Below are 23,501 nucleotides of genomic sequence, written 5' to 3' on the forward strand. Positions count from 1 at the left end.
TTTTACCCATATAAACAAAAGCTCTTTGAGATTTTCAGTAACTTTTCAGAGAATCAAGTAACCCTGATACCAAAAATTTTGAGAACTATTCAACTAAATAAACTAAGCAACTAAAATTCCTGACAAGCATGATGTCACAATATGGCAGAGTAGGTGGTTCCCAGCTTCAATACTACTTACAGACAGATCAGCTCTCCACTACCCATACACAGGATGTCGTTGTGAAAATCCCAGAAACAAGAAATAATGCTGAAGCAACGGCCTGGATCATAGACACTGAGAAATGGAAACCTGCATTAGAAGGAAAAAAGAAGCAGTTTCACCTTGAACACATTCCCCTGCCCAGGATGCCATAGCACCGCTCTGAGAATACCTCCCTGTGCTTATGGGTTCTATAGTCAGGGGAGAGCCCCAAGTGGACTTCCACTATCCCCAGCATTAGAGGACACTTCCTGTGAGGCCCACATAGGTCTTGCCTCACAGGGATCACCAGGGGAATCAGAGGGTCTAGACGACAGGAGATCAGCTAGAGGTACAGAAGGAGGTGGAGCTCGCAGCAACCAACATGCAGACTTTGGCAGACCACATTTCTGCCAGCAGCAGTGCCCAAGCAGAGAGCCCCTCCAGGGGTTCTCCCCATTTGCAGAGCCAACCTAGTGACTCCATCTAGCCAAGAAGCATGACTGGCAATTCTGCCCAGTGGCACAGCTAGTCAATGGGCTGTTCCAGATAAGGAACAAATCCTATAGCCTGCCTGGACAGGGAGCCCATCAAAATCCTGTAGCAGCCCATCCTACAAACCTACATGGGCAGACAGACAAGATAGAAACCCCCCCAGCTATGGAGCATAATCTCTGGCCCTACCTCACTAGTGATCCTGATCAGTCAGTGACCTACAATGAACTTGAGCAGTCACAGACACACGTCTACTATGCCACCTAGCCACAGGGCATAGCCGAAGGCCCTGGCTGATTGCTGCACACAACCTGCCTGTGGACTGACCTAAGCAAAAGCATAACCCAGTGGCTTCATCCAATCACACAGCATAACCTGTTGCCTTACCCGACCAAGAAACCCCAACAGCAGCCTTGCCCAACAGCAGACCATAGCCTCCAGCCCCACCCAACTACCAAGAAGAACTGTCAGCCACACCTGACCAGGCTGCCTGGCCAGTGACCTCTCTAACAAATAGCCTAGCCTGTGGCCCTACCCAACTTTGAGGTAACCTATGGCCCCATCTGAACACAGAGGATGGCCTGAGATTGCACCTGATCATAAAGCCCTGCCTTCGGCCCTGCAAATGTGGATTCCAGCCAGCAGCACCATCCATTTGGGGAGCACAGCCTGACTTTCAAGTTTCCAAAAGTCAAAGACAAAATTTTGAGGCAGCAAGAGAACAGACTTGTCACGTACAAGTGAGTCCACATAAGATGATCAGTGGGTTTCTCAACAGAAACCTAACAGGCCAAGAGAGAGTGGAATGATATATTCAAATACTGGGAAAAACCTGTCAACCAAGAATACTGACCTGGCAAAGTTGTCCTTCATAAGTGAAAAGGAGATAAATCCTTTCTCAAACAAAAAAGCTTCAGGAGTTCATCATCACTAACCTGCCTTTCAAGAAATGCTAAGGGAGTTCTTCAAGCTGAAAGGAAACTAAATAACCACGAATAAACCTATGAATATGTAAAACTCTGTGATAAAGATACCTACATAATCAAAGTAAGATCCTCTAATATTGTCATGATGATACATAAATCACTTTCAACTCTAATTTAAGAGTTAAAGGACAAATGTATTAAAAATAGCTATAACCAGGGTATAGATTCATAGTATAATACAGATGTAAATTGTGACATCGATAACCTAAAATGTGAGTGGGGGAGAGGTAAGCAGTTTCTGTATGCGGAGGTAAAGTTGTTACCACCTTAAAATACGATATTATAACTATAGGAGATTTTATGTAAACTTCATGTTAACTTCAAAGAAAAACCTGTAGTAGATACACAAAAGATTAAGATAAAGGAATCAATGCATACAGCCACAGCACTTCACATCACAAAGTAAGACAGAAAGAGGGGGGGAAAGGGAGCAAGAGATCTCCTAGTCAGAAAGCCATTAACTAAATGGCAGTAGAAGTCTTTATCAATAATTTTCTTAAATATAAATAGCCTTTATGTTCCAAACAAAAGACACAGACTGGCTGAATAAAAAATACAAGATCCCATGATATGCTGCCTACGAAAATCTCACTTTAGCTTTAAGAACACATAGGCTGAAAAGGAAAGGATGGAAAAGATATTCTAAGCAAATGGTAACCAGAAGAGTCCAGGGGTGGCTATACTTATAACTGACAATATAGACTTTATGTTAGAAATGGTCACAAGAGGGGCACCTGGGTGGCTCAATCAGTTATGCATTCGACTTTGGCTCAAGTCATGATGTCACAGTTTGTGAGTTTGAGCCTTGCACTGGGCTCTGTGCTGACAGCTCAGATCCTCTATCCTCCTCTCTGTCAGATCCTCTGTACCCCTCTCTCTGCCACTTCCCTATTTTTCCTTTCTCTCTCTCTCCCCAAAATAAACAAACATTAAAAATTTTAAAAAGAAATGGTAACAAAGACAAAAAAAAAGTCACATAATGACAAAGAGGTCAATTCACCAACATATAATAATGATAGTTATTTAAGCATCCAACACTGGCACACGTACATATGCAAAGCAAATACTAAACACAGTAAAAGGAGAAATAAACAGGAGTACAGTAGGGGACTTAATACCCCACTCTCAACAACAGATAAATCATCCAGACAGAAAATTAATAAAGAAAGAGTAGGTTTCAAAAACACTATAGAGCAAATGGACCTAACAGATACATAGATTTGAGATATAGATTAGATGTAGATACAGATATATAGATATGGACATGTTAGATAAACAGAACATTCCACCCAACAGCACCAGAATACATTCTCTTTAAATGTGCAAGAGACATTCGCCAGTATAGATTAGACCTTACGCCATGGAACAAGTCTTAACAAACCAAAGAAGTTTGAGATGGTATCGATTATCTTTTCTGACCACAATACCAGGAGAAAAACTGAAAAATTCACAATACTGGAGAAATTAAACAACATACTCTTGAGTTAACAATGGATGGAGGAAGGAATCAAAATGGAAATAAAAAAATATCTAGAGACAAAAATGGAAACACAAAATGCCAAAGTGTATGGGATGTAGCAATAGCAGTTCTAAGAGGAAAGTTATAGCTTTAAAAATGGCTATATTAAGAAAAAAGTAAGGTCTCAAATAAACAACCAAATATTACATCTCAAGGAGCCTGAAAAAAAACAAAGCACAGAATTAGCAAAGGAAACATAAAAATACATAAAGATTACAGGAGAAATAAATGGAATAAAAACTTGAAAAATAGTTGAAAACATCAATTAAACTAGAGGTATTTTTTGTGCAAAGATAAAATTGACAAACCTTAAACCGAATTAACCAAGAAATATGATAGAGGACTCAAATATAATCTAAATGAAAAAACAGACTTTACAACTAATATCACAGAAATATACAGGGTCAGAAGATACTAGTATAAACAATTATACAGCCCAGAGAAAATGTATGTATTCTCCTGGCTAAGGGGGACACCATCATTTTTGAAGACTTCTGTGTTGGTTCGCTTTTGCAGATCAGAAATGATATGTGAATGTTACAATGGCATTTTATATTCCATAATCTCAAGAAAAATAATGTGATCCTGGAGGAGCAAAAGCTAAGTTTTTGCTAACTATCTGAAAACAGAGACGCACAGTTACTACAGCAAGCCGTGGGATTGAAGCAGAGACTCTAAGCACTATTTTATGAGACCTCTGGTGATGGTTCATTAATCACAGAGTCCCTAAAGATGAAATTGATAGGCACCCTGTTAAAGTGCTGCTTGACATGTATTGGAGGAAAAAAATTAAGCATCGTAACTCAATACACCCTAGTGAAAATTCCTGATCTTTTTTTTCAGTTTCTAGAACTAAGCTGGTTCCCAGACCCGTAATCCCCTGACTAAAGTAGAGACTATGTCTTTTTTGAGGAAAGACCCCGTTTTAGAGTCATATTTGTATTCCATGAATCTTTCTTCAAGTGTTCTATATTTTTCAGAGGACAGTAAACTTGGAATAGATAAATAGCTATTCCTTTTGGAGTCAGTAGATACCAGCACTTACAATGACCCTAAGAGACTCAACAGGTCACTGAGTTCCATGAGTGAGAAAGCAGACTTCAAGAGGTTAGGGGTTAATATGGCCAACTAACAGTACTTCCAGTGATACCATGGACACCCTGGTAATCCTTAGACTCATCAGTTCAGGGGCACCAGAGTAGTAAAGGCTAAATGTAAGTCCAGTAACTAAAACCCCTACCCTATTACAGGATCTACATGGCCCAGACTAGTTGATACATAAAAATAACCATCACACAAAGGAATAGCAGAGGTACAAGAACACAAGAGCAAATATACAGAATTTCTCCATAGCCCTATCTACAGCACCCTTCATTGCTTTGATAATAGACTGAAGGTAATATTGACTCCAGGGTGAAAATTCAACGATTAGAAACATCATTAAACCTGTGAGAGAGGAAAAGGTACGATTCCTATCTTCGTCCATTTAATTTAGCTAATTGCTCTCTAAAAGAGTCTTTTGGGGGCACCTGGGTGGCTCAGTCGGTTGAGCGGCCGACTTGGGCTCAGGTCATGATCTCGCGGTCCGTGAGTTCAAGCCCCGCGTCGGGCTCTGTGCTGACAGCTCAGAGCCTGGAGCCTGTTTCGGATTCTGTGTCTCCCTCTCTCTGACCCTCCCCCATTCATGCTCTGTCTCTCTCTGTCTCAAAAATAAATAAACGTTAAAAAAAAAAATTAAAAAAAAAAAAAGAGTCTTTTGTGAGGTGGAAAAGGACAATCAATTATTACAACCATAAACATATGCTGATGCCAATCAACTATAATTCAGTGTCTTTTACCTCTCTTGGAGTAAATCCACACAATCCTGGAGTGCTACTTTTAACTCACTAAGTGAAACCCAAAGCAGTTTACATCCACAAAATCAACACTACCCTTTATTAACTTACCTTTACTCCGTTGCAGCATACTTCAGAGAAATTGTATTTATGTCTTTGTCATCTTAGTTTATGCTTTCCCAAAAGAAATCAAGAATTTGGGTTTAGTGCTTATTTGGCAGGTTATTCCAGGACTGTGGATCAGCTGAAGGCAGAGACTGTGCCTGAGTTTTAATATCCAGAGCAAAAAACTTTATTTGGTACTTAGCAGACATTCAATAAATGTTCTTACAATATGGGACGAAATAAGTGAATTTCACAGAAAAGAGAGGAGACTGCTAACTCAGTGTAAGTTCCTCGTAACTCTATCTGTTTGTCAGGGTGTTATAATTTCAAGAAGTAGAGAGGTCCTCAGAAAGATAGAGACTGAAACAATTTCTAGGATTTTGCTTCAATTGCGCGAAAGAAAAATTATGTAACTGCCTAGACAGGTTTCAAGAATTTCCTGAAATACCACGGTAGGCCACAAACTCTTAATTTACATAATATAAATACGTTAACATTTATAATATGTATATGTACATATGTGATATATACCCATACGTGTGTATGCATAATTTATATATAGTAAAAAACTTGAATTATATATATATATATATAGTATAGTGTGTATATATACAGACATATAAGCTGAAAAAATATTCAAATTTATTTTAAGTAACCCTATTTTTATGTTTTTCTCCAACATTCAGGGTCTGTTTTTTGTTGTTTTTTTTTTTTAGGTTTAATTAGAAATATTCTTGACATACATTTTTAGTTATGCTCAAATTTATCCTCTTCACCCATTAGTAAAACATATATGTGTGTGTGTGTGTGTGTGTGTGTGTGTGTGTGTATGTGTGTGTGTGTGTGTATATGCATGTGTGTATATATGAAATTGAACAAAATCAGACTTACAGTTTGAATTTTATTATAAAATACATTACTTTCCTGAAAATTTATTACTAAATATAGTATAACGTATTTTATAAAAGTATGATAATAACTAAAACAATTGTTCAGAACATTAAGAAACCTTCTATCAAAAATTCTTTTCCAAGGGTCATCTTCTAAGATGGCGGAATAGGAAGACACTGAAGTCAAGAGACCACATCAAAGAAGGTAGGAATGACCACATCAAAGAAGGTAGGAATGGCAAGACACAGTCTGGGACCAAAACAGACCATGGCCACCCACAGTGGGGAGGGAGCCGGTGGTGCAGATAAGAGCAAAACACAAACTTTTATACCTGGGAGTCAATGAACAGGGAGGATGAATCCCCAAAACAGTTGTCTTTAAAAATTAGAGGCGCCAAATTTCTTGAGTTCTTAAAACCAGAGGGACTTAAAGCCCCTATTTCTTCTTGCTTTAGTTTTGGTAGGTTGTATGTCTCTAGGAATTTATCCATTTCTTCTAAGTTGTCCAATTTGTTGGCATATAAGTTTTCATAATATTTTGTTACAATTGTTTGTATTATTGTGGTGTTGGTTGTTTTTCCTCCTCTCTCATTTGTGATTTTGTTTATTTGGGTCTTCTCTTTCTCTCTCTCTCTCTCTCTCTCTCTCTCTCGGTGTGCACCCACTTACTTTTATTTATTTACTCTTTTTTTTTATTGGTCTGGATAGAGTTTTATCAATTTTGTTGATCTTTTCAAAGAACCAGTGTCTGGTTCCATTGATTTGCACTATTGTTTTTGGTTTACTTTTTGTTTTAGTTTCTATATCACTTACCCGCTCTAATCATTATTATTTCCTTCCTCCTACTGGTTTTTCTAGCTCCTTTAAGTGTAAGGTTAGCTTTTTTTGCTTGAACTTTTTCTATATCTTTACCTAGATCTATGTATCTGTTAGATCGATTTGCTCTATAGTGTTTTTGCAATCTACTCTTTTATTATCAATTTTCTGTCTGGATGATTTATCTGTTGTTCAGAGCAGGGTATTAAGTCCCCTACTGTACTTCTGTTTATTTCTCCTTTTAGTATGTTTAGCATTTGCTTTGCATATGTAGGTGTGCCAGTGGTGGATGACTAAATAACTACAATTATTGTATCTTGGTGAATTGACTCCTTTATCATTACATAACATATACCATTGTGGTTAGAAAAGGTATTTAATATCATCTCAGACTTCTTTAGTTTGTTAAGACTTGTTCCATGGCCTAAGATATGATCTATATTGAAGAATTTCTTGCATGCTTGAGGAGAATATATTTTGGTGTTGTTGGATGGAATGTTATGGATACACACACACACATATATGATATATATTCATATCCATATCTGTATACCTGTATCTACATCCCTATCTGTCCATATCTATATCTATCTATATCTGTATCTATTTAATGATAAAATTCAGGACTAGATGGCTTCACAGAATTCCACCAAACATTTAAAGAAGAGTTAATACCTACTCTTCTCAAACTATTCCAAAAAATAGAAATGAAGGAAAACTTCCAAATTCATTCTATGAGACCGGTATCACCCTGATAAAGAAACCAGATAAAGAAACTACAAAAGAGAGAGAGAGAGAGAGAGAGAGAGAGAGAGAGAACACTACAGGCCAATATCTCTCATGAATATAGATGTAAAAATCATTCATCACAACCAAGTAGAATTTATTCCTGGAATGCAAGTGTGGTTCAACATTAGCAAAATGATCAACATGATACATCACATCAATAAAAGAAAGGATAAAAACCATATGACCATTTCAATAGATGCAGAAAAAGCATTCAACAAAGTACAACATCCATTCTTGATAAAAATCTTCTGCAAATTAGGTCTAGAGGAAACATACTACAACATAAAAAGGCCTTGTATGAAAAACCCACAGCAAACATCATACTCAATGGGGAAAAAACCAAGAGCTCTACCCCTAAGATCAGGAATAAGACAAGGATGTCCCCTCTCACCACTTTTATTCCACATAGTACCAAGAGCCCTAGCCAAAGCCATCAGACAACACAAAAAGTAAAATGCATCCAAATCAGCAAGGAAGAATTCACACTTTCACTGTTTGCAGATGAAATGATACTCTATCTAGAAAACCCAGAAGACTGCACCAAACAGCTACTATAACTGATAAATTCAGTGAAGTGGTAAGATACAAAATCAACATACAGAAATACATTCCTGTACACTACTAATGTAGCAACAGAAAGTGAAATTAACAATCCCATTTACAACTACATCAAAAACAATAAAATACCCAGGAATAAACTTAACCAAAGAGATGAAGGACATGTACTCTGAAAACTATAAAACACTGATGAAAGAAATTCATGGTGATGCAAAGAAATGGAAAGTCATTTCATGTTCATGGGTTGAGAGAACAAATATTGTGAAAATGTCTATACCACCCAAAACAATCTACGGATTTAATGCAGTTCCTATCTAAATACCAACCTCATTTTTCAAAGAACTAGAAAAACATTCCTAAAATATGTATGGAACCACAAAGGACTCTGGATAGCCAAATTAATCTTGAAAACAAAAAACAAAACGGGAGGTAGCACAATCTCAGAGTTTAAGTTACATTACAAAGTGGTAGTAATTAAAACAGCACGGTACTGGCATGAAAAACAGACACATAGATCAATGGAATAGAGCAGAAAACCAGGAAATAAACCCACAATTATATGATCAATCTTCAGCAAAGGAGAAATGAACATACAATGGGAAAAAGAGTTTCTTCAACAAATGGTGTTGGGAAAACTGGACAGCTACATACAAAAGAATGAAACTGGACCACTTCCATTCACCATACACAAAAATAAACTCAAAATGAATTAAAGACCTAAATATGAGACCTGAAACCATAACAATACTTGAGAGCATAGGAAGTAATTTCTCTAATATCGGCCATAGCAACATTTTCCTAGATATGTCTCCCAAGACAAGGGAAATAAAAATCAAAAATAAACTATTGGGACCACATCAAAATAAAAAACTTCTGCACAGCAAAGGAAACAATCAACAGAACTAAAAAAAAACAAAAAACAAAAACCTTAGTGAGAGAAGGTATTTACTAATGACGTATCTGATAAAGGATTAGTATAAAAAACTTATAAAACACCAAAAACCAAATAATCCAATTAAAATGAGCAGAAGACATGAACAGACATTTCTCCAAGAAGACATCCAGATGGCCAACAGACACATGAAAAGATGCTCAACATCACTCACCATCAGGGAAATGAAAATCAAAAGTATGATGAGCTATCACCTCACACCAGTCAGAATGGCTAAAATCAGAAACACAAGAAACCACAAGTGTTGGCGAGGATGTGGAGAAAAAGGACCCCTCATGCACTGTTGGTGGGAATGCAAATGGTGCAGCCACTGTGGAAAACAGTTTGGAGGTTCCTCAAAAAATTAAAAATAGAACTATCCCACAAACGAGTAATCACACTACTGGGTATTTACCTAAAGGATATAAAAACACTAACACAAAGGGATACACGCACCCCTATGTTTATAGCAGCATTATTTACAATAGCCAAACTATGGAAGCAGCCCAAGTGCCCATCAATTGATGAATGGCTAAAGAAGATGTGTACACATGCACACACACACACACACACACACACACACACACACAAAGAATGAAATCCATGGATGGAGCTACAGAGTACAATGTTAAAGTGAAATCATTAAAGAAAGGCAAATACCATATGCTCTCATTCATATGTGGAATTTAAGAAACAAAACAAAGGAGCAAAGGAAAAAGAGAGAAAGATACAAACCAAGAAACTTAACTATAGAGAAGAAACTGATGGTTACCAGAGGGGAAGGGTGGGGGACTGGGTGAAACAGGTGATAGGGATTAAAAAGTACACTTATCATGAGGAAAAATAAATTATGAAAAAAATTATTTTCCATCCTGAATGAACTCGCTTCCAAATCATTTGTGTCGCTTTCAGATGTATATAACTAAATGTAAGTAATTTTACTTCAGTAATGTTTTCACATAAGTAGAAATCATACTTAAATTATAAAACATAATGATATTTTTCAAAGGTTTAGGTTTTGAAGAAGAATGAATTGAAAAAACTTCAGGAATATGCTTTCATTAAAAATGTGAAAAAGTTCAATTCTCTTACTTAGTAAACAATGCCCTTCTTAAACTCAAAACTTAGAAAGTTTCAAAAGCTCTTAATTCAAAATTATCTTAGACACTAAAAAACTTTAGTTCCAATAGAAATATCGTTATAATGCTGCTATATAACAATAAAAAACAAATGTTTATTGCTTATGCTTCTGAAGTCAGCTGGGATCAGTAGAAGACTCTGATCATCTTGTCTGGATTGAATGGTTAGTGAGTGATCTATACTGGCTTTGTCTCAGACCAAAATGGCAGCTCCCCTCAATTTGTATTTCATACTCCATTAGATTTCTGATAGTGTCTTAATCAGCATTCTCCAGAAAAACAGAACCTACAGTGTGTGTGTGTGTGTGTGTGTGTGTGTGTGTGTGTGTGTGTGTGTGTGCATGTGTGCTGAAGGCTGAAGACCCTGGAAAGCCTGTGTTCCATTCAAGTCGAAAGGCAGTCCGCTACAGACAGAAGAACCAATGTTGCAGATGAAGTTCAAGGCACTCTGGTAGAGAATTCTTCCTTGCATGGAGACAACAGCTGTTTCAGTTCTATTTAGGTCTTTAACTGATTGGATGAAGTCTGTTTGCATTATGAAGAACAATCTTCTTTACTAAAAGTCCACTGATTTAGATGTTAATGTCATCCAAAAACACCCTCACAGAAAGACTCTGAGTAACGTTTGACAAGATATCTGGGTACTAGGTGGCCCAGACTAGTCGATATAGAAGATTAACCATCACACATAGGAATAGCAGAGGCACGGAAACACAAGAGAAAATACCCACAATTGTTTTGAGCATAGGCTCAGAACAGGCATAACACCATTTCTGTGACAATCTGTGGGATCAAGTAAGTCACCAGGCCAGCCCAAGTTTAAAGAATGGGGAATGAGACACCACCTCTTCAGGGTGATGAATTGCGGAGTCATAGGTCATGGTATATCACAGAAAGTGATAAACAATTGAGGTTATTAATGCAATCAGTCTAAATACTTTTAAAATCTTTGGTATGATTTTATTTTAACAAATGCATCTTCATTCTCTGATTTAATCATATGCTTAGATGAATAATTCAGAATGCTTTGTTACAAGTCAGTCCAGATAAGATTTGTGAGATTTGAACTTAAAAAGCATCTATTCTTGCTTGAAAAATGGTTAACAACCATATTATATAGCATACCAGATTTGCAAGTTAGAATTTTTAACCACTGTAGCAAAAAAAAAATAAAAAATAAAAAAAAAAGAGCCAGATGTTTAGTCATCTATCAGCAATTCTGTGACCTGTAGAATATGTAGTGTGAGCAGACTGAGCATTTATACACTTTATGCTCTGATTTAAAGCTGGATCCCCAATGCTTAATGATTATACGATTTAAATAATGAGCATTTAAATGTCATGTTTTTGTCCTGAAGTGATGTTCTTCCTTTTTCCTTCCTTCATAGATCATTTTGTAGAAGGAAAGGGTTACAAATTTCTACATGAATGATGCCAAGGAAAGCTTAAAAATTTTGAAGATAAAAATAATTTCATATAAATATTGCCAAGAATTTTTTATGTTAAGATAAATCTTAGTAATCATTTTATTTTTCAAATATTGGCTAGGCCATGGATAATGTCCAAGTGAGAACAAAGAAAAATTAAATATAAAGAGATTTTCTGATGCTCTCTGAAAATAAAAAAAAAATTGTGATTAAAGTAGCTAGAAAAATAATTACTTATGAACCATGTATTTTATCATTTTTCTTCTCTGTTGGAAATGTTAATCTGATTTGATTTTTGTTAAGATTTAATTATGCATGAGGAATATTTTCATCATGCTTATTTGAAAAAGGCTTTATTTTTATTTATTATTTTTTTTTTTTTACAATTTCCTATTTTCAGATTTAAAACTTATTCTTCCTACCGGTGAGCAATATAAATTCTTTTCTAAGTTTGAATAAATTATACATGCAAACAACTAGATGTAAAGAAAGGGAGTATGTAAATAAATTACACTTATAAACAGCTGGACCTCACCAAATATTTGGTATTACAAAGTGGTTTCAAATACTGATTAAGAGGCTAATGATATTCTCAAAGATAACTAACTGAAGTTCAGTAGAGCAATTCTCTATTATACACTGATATATTTTTATCATATAACATTATCTTATTGTAATCAGTGTTCATGTTACCTTTTTCAGGACAAACTCATACTACTTTATTTTTCTGGAGTCCCATAAAGAAAAGACCTGTTGGTCTCCCAGTTTAATTCATGATACCTGCAAGTATCATGAAAGCAAACAAATGATTTTTGAAACATAACTCAAAGTTGCAAGTAGTTGCAAAGATTTATATACAGGTAAGAACTTCTCCCATGACATACAACTTTTCCGCAGTCAGCCTACTCCTAGCAAATTCTAAGGTAGGCAAATAGATCATATCAGAATATATAAGAATAAACTTTAAAATTAATCTTCATCATCAAGTCAAAGATGCTTTTCTTTAAAGCAAAAGCATCTGGGTACCATTTCTTTGTGGGATTTTGCCATCTTTTGAACAAGTAGAATACTAATTAATCCATAAATGTTCCAAATAAATCAGAAGCACCTTTCAGGCAACTATGTAACACTCTGCAATGTCTCAGACCTTTATATAAAACACTGCCGACTACATAAATCCTATGCACCAGAGACAGCAATATCCCAACCCTGCAATATAATTAAAAACTGGATTCCAAAAACAAATATGTGTATATATGTGTATATATATATATATATATACACACAAATATATATGGATTCCAAAAATAAATATATATACATATATACATGTATATATATTATATACATATAATATATGTATATATACATATATACATATATGTATATATGTATACATACACATAAAAATATATACGTGTATATATATACATATGTATGTGTATATATATATATATATATATATATATATATATACATATATATATTTTTTTTTCAAATGTATTCCTCTACAATCCATCTCTTAAAATGGGTAAGGGACATTATAGGATATGGGAGAAGACCATCTTCAACATAAAAGCTAAATGAGAGAATAATATTAGCTAAGGAGGAGTTGCTAAATTAAAAAAAAAAAAATGTAAATCTTGAAGCAGTGTTACACTGGTTTTAGCTAGAAAAACCTAGATACCAAAATTGTCTCTGATGTTACTATGTGTTTTGGAAGACTTAAAAATGTCAAGAATTTTAAATTTCCTCCTGTGGAAAACAAGCATAATAGTAAAGGTTCAGGGAGAAATTTGGCTAATTTAATAATAACATATGGATTATTCAGCATAAAGTAATTCCTCAATACATGGTTACTGGAATCTTTCATACACTAATCTTGATTAGGACAGGAAATAACTCTGTCTTTTCTAGCATTGTATCTCCAGATCCTAGGACAATTCCTATAACACATCATGTGTAAAATAAATATTGGTGAATGGATTAATAAATACATCTAGCAAGTACAAACACTGGAAAAGAACAGATGAAAATTTAAAATGCCACATTTCTCAGTACAGTTCAATTGGTTAGAAAGACTTTAGTTTAAAAGATATAAGACATATTGAACAGAAAGGTACTATCCCATTTATCTTTAATCATTTATTACATGAATGTAGTAAGGATTAATGCAGTTGCATTTATTTATGGGAGATACACCTAGGACATGACATTCCAACAGAAATGGTAAGCATTCAGATAGAATCATAGAGAAAATACTGTGTAATAACTGAAAATATTTTTAAACTATGATTCTCAGGAACTTAATAACTTATCCTTGCCCAATTTAGGATTTATTTTATTTATACTTTTGAAAAACATGATCATTTCTTAAATGGTCATTTCACCTCTAGTTATCACATAATTATCTTCCATATTTTCCTGTTTCTTCTTATATGAATCCCCTATGTCTATAGTAATCACAAAAAAATTGGTATTAATGTGTTTATTCCACTGTTTTTACACATTTATTATCTTTCCCCTGATATTTTCTACTCACTTTTGTATCCATCTTTTTACTTTGGAAACTCTTAAATGATACAACATATGGTCATCAACCTGAATACATAAATCTAGGGTTTTAAATTAAAGAAGCACTTAAAAAATTGGTGGGAGAATTATTTTAATGGTGGATTAGAAAGTTTGAAGTGACTAAAATTTTTGGAAGGTATCTTCTCCTAAGTCTGGTTGCAAACACTGGAGAGATAGTAAGGACATTAAAACTACTGTAACAAAATCCACAAAAAAAAGAAAACCAAAAGAGTTAAGCTGAGCATTTGAGGTCATTTTCCCCTAAATTGCCAGGGAACATAAAAAGAGGTAAATGAGACAAACTTGGTAACCAGAACCGGATGAGGGGAGGGCTGGAAAAACCACCCATAATTTGGGTTGGGTACCCTAAAAGCAAAGACAGATGGGGATAAATCAATATGGATAATTCCTCAAAGGGATTGAAGCCCAAAATTTTAACGTTTCATTTTCCAAAACTAAATTGAGAAGAAATGGGGTTGCTAATGCCACTGGCCAACTGGTAGAAGGATCTGTCCTTTCTCAAGGAAATAACCTCATGCAGACTTTAAGTTGTTCCCATAACTTTTTCTATACAATACTACTACTTGATAAAAATAATAATAGAGCATACATGAAGAAAAGTCAGTATTAACCTATTTGATACAAGAGATAGTAAAAACACACCCTCAAGGAACCTAGATACTGGGATTCTCGAATCCTAAATTTAAAATAACTCTACTTAATATTTTCAAGGAAATTAAATTTCAGCATAGGTTCAGAAAATATAAAAAAATACACATGAAATTGAGGAACATTAAGTAAGATATGTGAAATTAAATAGTCAAGAAAGGGACTTAGCATGAGAAAAAACAGAGTTTAGGAGAGTGTTAGTGAACTGGAAAATGCATCAGAAGAAAGTATCCAGATAGAGCATTTGGAGACAAAGTAATGAAAATAATGAAGGTTCTATAAATATAAAATGATAAGTTCTACCAAATATGTAATTGGAGTTCAAAAAAAAAAAGAAAAGAGACAGTGCATAAACAATCTTGAAGAGACAAAACCAGGTAACACATAATATAGAATATGTAATAATATATAAATTATACAAAATATATAATAGTATGAATATATTTTAAATCATATGAAATTATATTTGTATATTATACATATTTATTTAAATATATATATATTTAATTAAAAAAATCAACTGACACATTCAAGGAGCCTTAAGAAAAATAAACACTTTGTCTACATACATCATAATAAAACTCCTGAGGTAAAAGATAAAGAAAAACCTTAAAAGTACAGTACAAAGCAGATGATTTTCAAAGGTGACAAAATGAATCTGAGTCCCCACTTTTCAACCGAAACAATGGTTGACATCAGACAATACAATGGTGAATTAAAATGAGGAAAGTAAATTAACTCTGTAAATGTGCTAATAATCAAATTAAAGTACAGGGACTGTAGGTAGGGTTTATGTAGCTTACAAAGGTCACTCTTAAAAGATTTATAAAGTAGAAAGCAAAACGATAAAGATATACCATGCCAACACTACCCAATGAAAATGTGTGCAAGTCTGTTATAGAAAAAGTAGATTTTAAGGCAAAAGCATTATAAGAGATGCCAGAGCATAATAAATATAAAGCATCATACATTATGTGTTGAAAGAATTTTACATGTATTGCTCTGCAACCAAGAAGAAAAATCAATAGGCTTTAAGTCTTGAGACACAGAATGTAAAAAATGGACCTAATGCCCATTTATAGAAGATGGCACCCAACAAGCTGTGAATGTGCATTATTTCCAAGTGCAAATAGGGTATTTAACAGAACTGATTGCATTCTGGGCTAGAAAACAATCTCAGCATGTTTGAAAATGTAACATATTGATTGTGTGTTCTGACCAAAAATGAATTAAGCTACCATCAGTAACAAAAAGCACTAGGCAAACCACATAATATTTAGGGAGTAAGCTTTTAAAGCGTTCTTAAAAAAAATCAAAATCGAAATTAGAAAACATTTTGATACAAATAAAATGTTAAATACTACCTGCAAAAGTTGTGGTTGATTTCTGTTTTGAGCCAGTCATGATTAACTTTTACGAGAATTTACCTCCCCTCTAAACAATGAGGAAACTGGACCAAATATATAAAAAATAGTTCTTGTAAATTGAACCAAAAGCAGCAAAAAAAGTGATTACTAATAAAAAGGAAACAAAGGGCCTAATATCACATGATTTTAAGACTATTTGAAAGCAATTGAGATCAGAGTGTAATTCTGGTATAAAGGTGGACATGTACATCTGTGGCAAGAACAGCCTAATAATGGGTACACAGAGATGAGGAATTAATTTTTGACAAATTTGGCAAGGTCATTCATTGTGGAAATGGTATTGTTTTCAACAACAAATTGTGCTGAAACAATTGTTCGTCCATAAACAAATAAAACAAACAAGAGCAAAACTTAAGACACATGTCAAATCATACACACAAAATAATAAGATGTAATAATAGATCAAAGACCTAAAGATTTGAGCTAAGACCATCAAAGATCTAGAAAAAATATGAAAAGAAAACTTTTGTGACTTTCGATTAGGCAATGATTAAACAGGTCTCAAAAAGCATGAAAGCAAAAGATGATAAATGTTATTTGTTCAAAATAAAAAATGTGCTCTTCACAAAACCCAGCAACATCCTCCACCCCACTCACATGTACGCACGAAAAGGCAAGCTAGGAAGCAAGTATTTACAAAACATATAATTCAGTAATGATTCATATTTGTAATATATAAAGAAGCATTACAACTCAATAATAGGACAAACTATCCAGAATAAATGAACAGTTTTGAACAGATACCTCACCAATGAGGATATAGGAATAGCAACTAAACACATCAAAAAATGCTCAACACCACTGGTCCTGAGGGAAGTTCAAGTTAAAATGACCTTGAGACAATATTATCCATCCACTAGAAGGGCTAAAATTAAAAGGGGAGACAAAACCAAGTGCTGGAGAAGCTCTGCAGAACCACTGGAATTCTCTTAATTGATAATTGAACGCAAGGCATCACAGCCAGTTTAAGAAACAGCTTATTAGTGTGTTAGCAAAAAATACACTCACTATAAAACCCAGCAAATCACATGTATTTACCAAAAAGATATGAAAATCTATGCTCATGCAAAGGTTCATACTTGAATATTCATGGTAGCCTCATTAATCATATCCAAAATATAAATGCAAATGATAAAACACCCATGGTACATTCATATAATGTAGTACTACTCAGCACTAAAAGAAACGTACTGCTTACACACTTGAACTCTACCCCAATGATTGAATTTCAGCAACCTTATGCTAAGAGAAACAATCTAGACACAAAAAAAAAAAAAAAAAAAAAAAAAGACTACATTCTGCATGAGGAAGATTCCATATATAACAAATTTTCAAAAAAACAAAAAACAAAAAACATATAGCAGTAAGAAAAAAGATAAATGGTTGTCAGAACTAAGGGAGTACAAAGAGAGAGTAACTAAAAAAAGCATAGGGAACTTTTTTGGAAAGTAGAAATGTTCTTATCCTGTTTTTGGTGATGTGATTACAGGACTATATGCATTTTCAGTATACTTATAATTGATTCATTTTATTGCATGTAAATTATTCCTCAATAATACATATTTTAAAAATGTAAAAGCCCACCAACAATCAATAACTTCTTCACATGTAGAACTTGCAAAGAAAATCCATCACCATAAATGGAAAGAAAGGCTCCAAGTCTATGAGCTAAGCTTCCACTTCAATGAAGAACAGCAAACACATATTTAATTAGAAGGAAAAAAGACAAAGAACAAAGATATAAGTGAAAGAGAAACAAATATATAATTGAGAAAATAAAAAAGCCAAAAGTTGTTTCTTTGAAAAAGAGAGAAACTGACGAATCTTTTAAACTGATCAAAAACAGAAGTGAGAAGATATAATAACCACTGTCAGAAATGAAAGGGACACTCACTACTCACCTGCAGATAGAATAAATTCAGACAGTGTATTTTTTTTTTTTAATGTGTGTGTTTTTTGTTTGTTTTTTGGGTTTTTTTTTGTTTTTTTTTTTGAGACAGAGAGAGACAGAGCACGAGCAGGGGAGGGGCAGAGAGAGAGGGAGACACAGAATCCGAAGCAGACTTCAGGCTCCGAGCTGTCAGCACAGAGCCCGACGCAGGGCTCGAACTCACAAATCATGAGATCATGACCAGAGCCCAAGTTGGATGCTCAACCGACTGAGCCACCCAGGCGCCCCCAGAGAGGGTACTTTAAAAACCATTCCAGTAATTTGAAACTTGAGCATCATGTACAAATCCCTGGAAAACCACATCATGTAATACAGACATGAAAACCAATAAAAATCTGAATATTATAAGAAGTTCTATCTGTAATTTAAAAACATCTAACAAGAAATGTCAGTTTCATAGTTTTCAAGAAGCCTTCCAAACATTTGAGGGAATATACTATACAAACTCCATACAAAAGATGTAAAAATCCAGAATAACCTCAAAAGGAAAATCTGAAAATAACATTATTAAAAGGAAAATTACAAGTGAATACAGCTTTTTAATTGATGCAAAAAAAATTTTTTTTATTATTTGGAGAGGGGCGCCTGGGGGTGGCTTAGTGGGTTAAGTATCCAACTCAATTTCAGCTCAGGTCATGACCTCACGGTTAGAAAGAGTTTAAGCCCCTCACAGGGCAGAGCTCTGCACTGACAGCACAGAGCCTGCTTGGGATTCTCTCTCTCTCTCTCTCTCTCTCTCTCTCTCTCTCTCTCTCTCTGTCTCTCTCTCTCTCTCTGTCTCTCTCTCTCTCTCTGTCTCTCTCTCTCTCTCTGTCTCTCTCTGTCTCTCTCTGTCTCTCTCTGTCTCTCTCTCGATCTCTCTCTCTCTCTCGATCTCTCTCTCTCGCTCGATCTCTCTCTCTCGCTCGATCTCTCTCTCTCGCTCGATCTCTCTCTCTCGCTCGATCTCTCTCTCGCTCGATCTCTCTCGCTCGATCTCTCTCTCGCTCGATCTCTCTCTCGCTCGATCTCTCGCTCGATCTCTCTCTCTCTCTCTGCCTGTCCCCTGCTCACACACTCTCTCTCTTTCAAAATAAATAAATAAAACATAAAAAAATATAAAACAGTAAAAAAAATTTTTGGAGAAACTAAGCAAATGTAAAAATATAATTTTAACAATCTAAATTAGATATATTCCAAGAGTGCTAAATTAGTATAACATTTAAAAATCTATTTACTGTTCACGTCTTTAAAGTAGGACAAAAATATGTAATTATTTCAATACATTTAGTGAAATTGATAAAATTCACATCTGTTTTTGACAAAAAAATTTAGAAAACTAAAAACGGAATTTAAGAATTCTTTGCCTAATAAATTTAATGAATAAATATTGAAAATTTATCCACTTTGATATTCAAAATGTGACAGAGATGCTTGCCGTTGTTGTTTCTATTAAGAATTATGCAGGAGGCAAAATCAGTGAAACAGTTAAATACGAGGAATTAAATAAACAAAAATATAAAATTATCAACAGAAAAATTAAAATATCCTCTTATGAATACGATGTAATTGCATACAGAGTACAAAATAACATGTAGATAAACTGTTACAATTAATAAATAAATTTTTGAGGTCAACAAAAAAATAAAATATAGATATATATATATAATCATTACTCGGTGTATCAAAAAAAAAAAAGTTTTTAAACGAGGTTTTAAAAATAATATGTCTTCGTAAGCATCGAAATCTAACACTGGGACCTCAGGTTTCCAGTTCTGCAATGTAAGTAAAGAGTTTGAAATTTGCCACTCTAACAACAAGTAAAAAGCTGAACAATCAGCAACTCTTCAATCTGTCAGATGGTGGGGTGGAGACACAAGGCAGACCACTGCCCCTCACGATGGAGAGACAAACGGAATCACGGAATCATGACTTACCAGAGCAGAGAGCCTCAGGAGTGGAAACTGCCTCAGGAACCCGGGCCAGGGTCAGAAAACCTGAACTGTAATTGATGAATTGCCGAAGGCTCGAGTTGGGACAGGTTTGACAGTTCCCGACTCCAGGAGGATATGGTCACAAATCGCAGTGTCCTGAGATTTGCCCTCTGGAGCTTCACCAGGTTTCCAAAGTAAATAGAGAAGAAAACAATTGCCTTACAACTTCAGGGAGGAGGTTGGGGAAAGGAACTGTTTTTAAATACAGGAGCCCACCCTGTTCTTAACAAGGCCTGCCCTCAGGGGAAACTAATGAACCAATCTCTGACCTGCTGGGATACATCATAGACTAATTGCCTCGGGGGAAGGCAATTAGTCTCTCCAGCCAACACTAGCCACCTATCCCACCTAAGGGGAGAAAACAACAACAAACACAACACACAGAAGCGCTTGTTCACAGTCCAGAAACACAGGCTCACTAAAACACAGAGACCTAATTGGAGAAGTATAGAATGTTTCTTCACCACCCACACCTGGCCACTGTGTTACTAAAGACATATTAACAGCATTTCCTTTTACCCAGTACATCATATTGTCATATAGTAAAAGGCCAAACAAACAAACAAAAACCCACCATTTGAAAAGATAGAGCAAGCATCAGGACAGAATATGGCAAAAATGTTAGAATTTATAAGACTAGAAATTTAAAATAACTGTGATTAATATACTAAGGGCTCTAATGTATAGACAGCAGGACATAACAGAAGGCAATGTAAGCAAAGATACAGAAATCCTCAGAAAGAACCCAAAAGAAATGCTAGAGATAGAAAAAGAGTGTAACACAAATGAATACTTTTGATGGGCTTATTAGTAGATAGGATACAGCTGAGGAAAGCTAAGCTAGAGGGAATGCCTTGAACCGAAAAACAAAGAGAACAAATATTAAGAAAAACAGAACAGAATATCCAAGGACTGTGGGAAAACAGCAAGAGGTATAACATACATGTAATGAGAATACCAGAAGGAAAAGAGAAAAAAGAACAGAGGAAATATTTGAAACAATGATGATGATCAATTTCTCACAAATTGATGTCAGTTACCAAACCACAAATCCAAGAAACTAGAACATCAATGGGAAAACAAACAAACAAAAAACACAAAAATACCACGCACACTATAGCCAGGCCTATCATTTTCAAACTAGAGAAAATCAAAGAAAAAAAAAAAAAATCCTGAAAGTGGCTGGGGTGGGGAGGGGTAGGGAGGAAAAACACCCTACCTACAGAGGAACAAAGAAAAGAATTGCATCCAACTTCTCCTCGTTAACCATGTGAGAAAAAAGAACATGGAGTGAAATATTTAAAGTGTTGAGGGAAAAAAATTACCAACTTAGAATCCTGTACCGTGGAAATTATCCTTCAAAAATGAAGAAATAAAGATTTCTTCCAAAAAACAAAAACTGAGGGAATTTTTTTTTTTTTTTTAATTTACCTCCAACTTAGCAAATAATGCAATAATGATTTCAGGAGTAGAATCCACTGATTCATCCCCTACAGTAACACCCAGTGTTCATCCCAACCAGGGTCTTTCTTAATTCCCCTTGCCCATTTACCGCATCGCCCATCCACAACCCCTCCAGCAACCCTCAATTTGTTCTCTATATTTAAGAGTCTCTTATGTTTTGTCCCCCTCCCTATTTTTGTATTATTTTTGCTTCTCTTCCCTTATGTTCATCTCCTTTGTATCTTAAATTCCACATATGAGTGAAATCATATGATATTTGTCTCTCTCTAACTAATTTCCCATAGCATAATACACTCTAGTTCCATCCATGTAGTTGCAAATGACAACATTTCATTCTTTTTGATTGCCGAGTAATACTACATTGTGTGTGTGTGTATGTACACATATATATATATATATATACACCACATTTTCTTTATCCCTTCATCAGTTGATGAACATTTAGGCTCTTTCCATATTCTGCCTATTGTCAATACTGCTGCTATAAACATTGGGATCCATGTGCCCCCATGAATCAGCACACCTGTATCCTTTGGATAAATACCTAGTCATGCAATTGCTGGGTCATAGGGTAGTTCTATTTTTAACTTTTCAAGGAATCTCCATACTGTTTTCCAGCGTGGCTGCACCAGTTTGCATTCCCACCAGCAGTGCAAAAGTATTCCAACTGAGGGAAATTTTTGCCAGCAGACCTGCCTTGCAAAAAATATTAAAAAAACTTCTTTAGAGAGAAGGAAAATAATATTGGTCAGAAACTTGGTTCTACATAAGGTAAGGAAGAACATCAAAGAAGGAATAAGTGAAGATAAAATAAAACCCTTTAGTTTTGTTATTTTTTTAAATGTTTATTTATTTTTGAGAGAGAGAGAGAGAATGAACGCACACACACACGTGAGGGAGAGGCAGAGAGAGGGAGACAGAGGATATGAAGCAGGCTTCACGCTGATAGCAGTGAGCCTGATGTGGGGCTCGAACCCACAAAACTGTGAGATCATGACCTGAGCTGAAGTCAGATGCTTAACTGACTAAGCCACCCAGGCGCCCTAGTACTGTTATTCTTAATTTACCAAACAAATTTGTTCAAAATAATACCAATAACATATTTGGTTATGTATTCTTATTTATATATCTACATAGATATGGCTATGTATGCTTATATAGAAGTCAAGTGAATGACAGCAATGACACAACGGACAGGAGGCAGGAATTAGGATTATTTTGTTATTATAAAGTCCTCACACTACCCATGAAATGGTATAGTATTGTTTGAAACTGGACTTGGATGAGCTGTAAAGACATATTGCACTCTAAGGCAACTACTTACGAAAATAAAAAAAGAATTATGTATGCTAACAAAAGAGAGAAAATAAAATAATATAAAATGCTCAGTTAAAACCAAAAAGGCAGAAAATGTGTGGAAGAGAGAAATAGGAATACATTACAAAGGCAACAAATAGAAAATAGGAATGAATATGGTAAATATAATCCAACTATGCCCTTTGAATGCCAATGGTCTAAATGCACCAATCAAAAGACAGGGATTGCCAGAGTGGATGAAGAGACAAGACTCAGAGACACCTGGGTGGCTCAGGAGGTTGAGCTTCTGACTCTAGATTTCTGCTTAGGTCATGATCCCAGGGTCACGAGATGGAGCCCCGTGATAGGCTCTGCGCTGAGTGTGGAGCCTGCTTAAGACTGCTATGTAGAAAGTCCTATGAAATCTAAAAAATAAATACTAGAACTGGTGAATGTAGCAAGTTTGGACAATCAACC

The sequence above is a fragment of the Panthera pardus genome, unplaced genomic scaffold, assembly GCF_024362965.1.
Source record: "Panthera pardus isolate Hobbes unplaced genomic scaffold, ASM2436296v1 HiC_scaffold_1, whole genome shotgun sequence".
In the NCBI taxonomy this organism is placed as follows: Eukaryota; Metazoa; Chordata; class Mammalia; order Carnivora; family Felidae; genus Panthera; species Panthera pardus.